Source organism: Eptesicus fuscus, chromosome 1, assembly GCF_027574615.1.
Source record: "Eptesicus fuscus isolate TK198812 chromosome 1, DD_ASM_mEF_20220401, whole genome shotgun sequence".
Lineage (NCBI taxonomy): Eukaryota > Metazoa > Chordata > Mammalia > Chiroptera > Vespertilionidae > Eptesicus > Eptesicus fuscus.
The window spans coordinates 124,690,167-124,692,813 of record NC_072473.1 but is presented as its reverse complement, the minus strand read 5'-3'; positions in this window follow the sequence as shown (position 1 = coordinate 124,692,813).

The window sequence follows — 2,647 nt, the reverse complement described above, 5'->3', positions numbered from 1 at the left end:
GCCCCACGTGTCACAGCTGCCAGGTGTGACAGGGCCTCTGGGGAGGGGACAGGGCTCCTGGTGGCTGGGAGCCGTCTCCGTGGGGGGCCCACCAGGCAGGGATTTGGGAGAGGCTGGGGGGCAGGCCTGTCTCCTCTTAGAGCGGCCAGCCTAGGAGGAGGCAGGAGGCTCTGGCATCTCAGGGAAGGGGGGGGTGTGCTGTGTGTGCAGAGTCCTGGGGGTCCACTGGGCCGAGGGGAGAAGGGGTGCCTTGGGGGGATCTCTGTTCCCCGGCTGGTGCTGCAGGTCTGTGGGCCGGGCTCTGCCTCCTCCTGTTCCCTCTCCAGCTGGGTAGCTTCCAGAAGCCTCCAGAATCCACCTGCCTTTGAGGACAGTGGGAGAGAGAAGTGCTGGGCCAGGGGGTGGGGCCTGACTTTATTCAGGCGTGTCCAGCGGCCCCTGGGCCAGAGTTTAGTGTGGAGACTGGCCACTCAGAGCCCAGGCAGCAGTCCAGCCCCAGGGGCAGTAACAGTGAGGGTCCCACATGTTATGGAGGGTAGAATTGGGGGGTGGAACCCCAGCACAGACTTGGGGAGCAGGCAGTTGGGCCACTGCATCATTCTCCCCCTCTCCCTCCCTGAGCTCATGGTTTCTCCTGGGCCAAGAAGCAACTGTGCCCTGGGCTCTGGGCTCGTGCTGGCCCCAAAGTGCTTCTGCAAGGGGCGTGGCCAGCATGCCTGTAGCTACCAAGTTGGGGAAGAGCTCTGAAAGCTGATTTTTTAGAAATATATCTATCTTGCCGAAACCGGTTTGGCTCAGTGGATAGAGCGTCAGCCTGCGGACTGAAGGGTCCCAGGTTCGATTCTGGTCAAGGGCATGTACCTTGGTTGCGGGCACATCCCCAGTAGGGGGGTGTGCAGGAGGCAGCTGATCGATGTTGCTCTCTCATTGATGTTTCTGGCTCTCTAGTCCTCTCCCTTCCTCTCTGTAAAAAGTCAATAAAATATATATTTTTAAAAAGTTATAGGTACTACATATGAAGAGGTATATTAAAATAAATAAAAATATATCTATCTTTATTGATTTCAGAGAGGAAGAGAGAGGGAAAGAGAAATATCAATGATGAGAGAATCATTGACCGGCTACCTCCTGCACGTCCCCCACTGGGATCTAGCCCACAACCCAGGCATGTGCCCTTGATGGGAATCGAACCTGGACCCTTCAGTCCTCAGGCTATCGCTGTATCCACTGAGCCAAACCAGCTAGGGCCGAGGTCGGCAAACTGCGGCTTGAGAGCCACATGCGGCTCTTTGGCCCCTTGAGTGTGGTTCTTCCACAAAATACCACGGCCTGGGTGAGTCTATTTTGAAGAAGTGGCGTTAGAAGAAGTTTAAGTTTAAAAAATTGGGCTCTCCAAAGAAATTTCAATCGTTGTGCTGTTGATATTTGGCTCTGTTGACTAATGAGTTTGCCAACCACTGAGCTAGGTCAAGTTAATATTTTTAAAAAATATTTTTTTATTGATTTCACAGAGGAAGGGAGAGGGAGAGGTGGAAACATCAATGAGAGAGAACCATGGATCGGCTGCCTCCTGCATGCCCGCCCCCCATGGAGATTGAGCCCACAACCCGGGCATGTGCTCAGACCGGGAATCGAACCGTGACTTCCTGGTTCATAGGTAGATGCTCAACCACTGAGCCACGCAGGGCTGAAAGCTGGCTTTAGGGCCCTTCCCCTGAAGTGGGAGAGGAGGCTGCCTGCTGCCCATGGCAGAGGACTTGGGAAATTTGGTTGTTTTGAGTGGGAGATACTTGGGTGGGATGTGATGGACAGTTAAGTGGTGGGTTTGAATGCCCCAAGGAGCCATGGCAAAGCAGCTCATGGAGGGAGGAGGGCAGGACAGACAAGGATACCTGGGCTTGGATGGGAGTGGGCAAACTGTGCAGCTGACAGCAGTTCCTCGAATATTTCCACCTGCCTGCTGAGGGGCCATGAGAGACCTACAATCTGCCCGTTGGGGCAGAGGACCTTGTGACAGTCCCTTCCCCCAGGGGTGGTGGCGCACTTAAGATGTCTAGGAGATGGCCCTGACCGGTTTGGCTCAGTGGATAGAGCGTCGGCCTGCGGACTGAAGGGTCCCAGGTTCGATTCCGGTCAAGGGCATGTACCTTGGTTGTGGGCACATCCCCAGTGGGGGGTGTGCAGGAGGCAGCTGATGGATGTTTCTCTGTCATTGATGTTTCTAACTCTCTATCCTTCTCTTCTCCCTTCCTCTCTGTAAAAATCAATAAAATATATTAAAAAAAAAAAAAGATGTCTAGGAGATGGCCAGGGTCTGCTGTGATTTCAAGCCTGGCTCCCTGGTCCTCCCACCCGGCACTTTGCATCCTGCTGCCTGGCCAGGGCCCGGCCTTTCCCCGGGACACTGTCTATTTCTGGTGTGGACCGGGACAAGGTTACCAGGCCGTGTTCTGGAGGGGTGCTACGTCCCCCTTGCCCTGAATTGATCCGAATCCAGAGAGGCAGAGGCGGCCAGTGCACATGGGGCCTCCTGGAGTTAGGGGGTGGGGTCAGCAGGTGGGGCCAGGCCTGGAGATCAGCAGCCTGTGGCCGCAGCCCACGTGCCATCCCCCCTGTCGGCGTCTTTGCAAGAAGGCGAGAGCCAGTC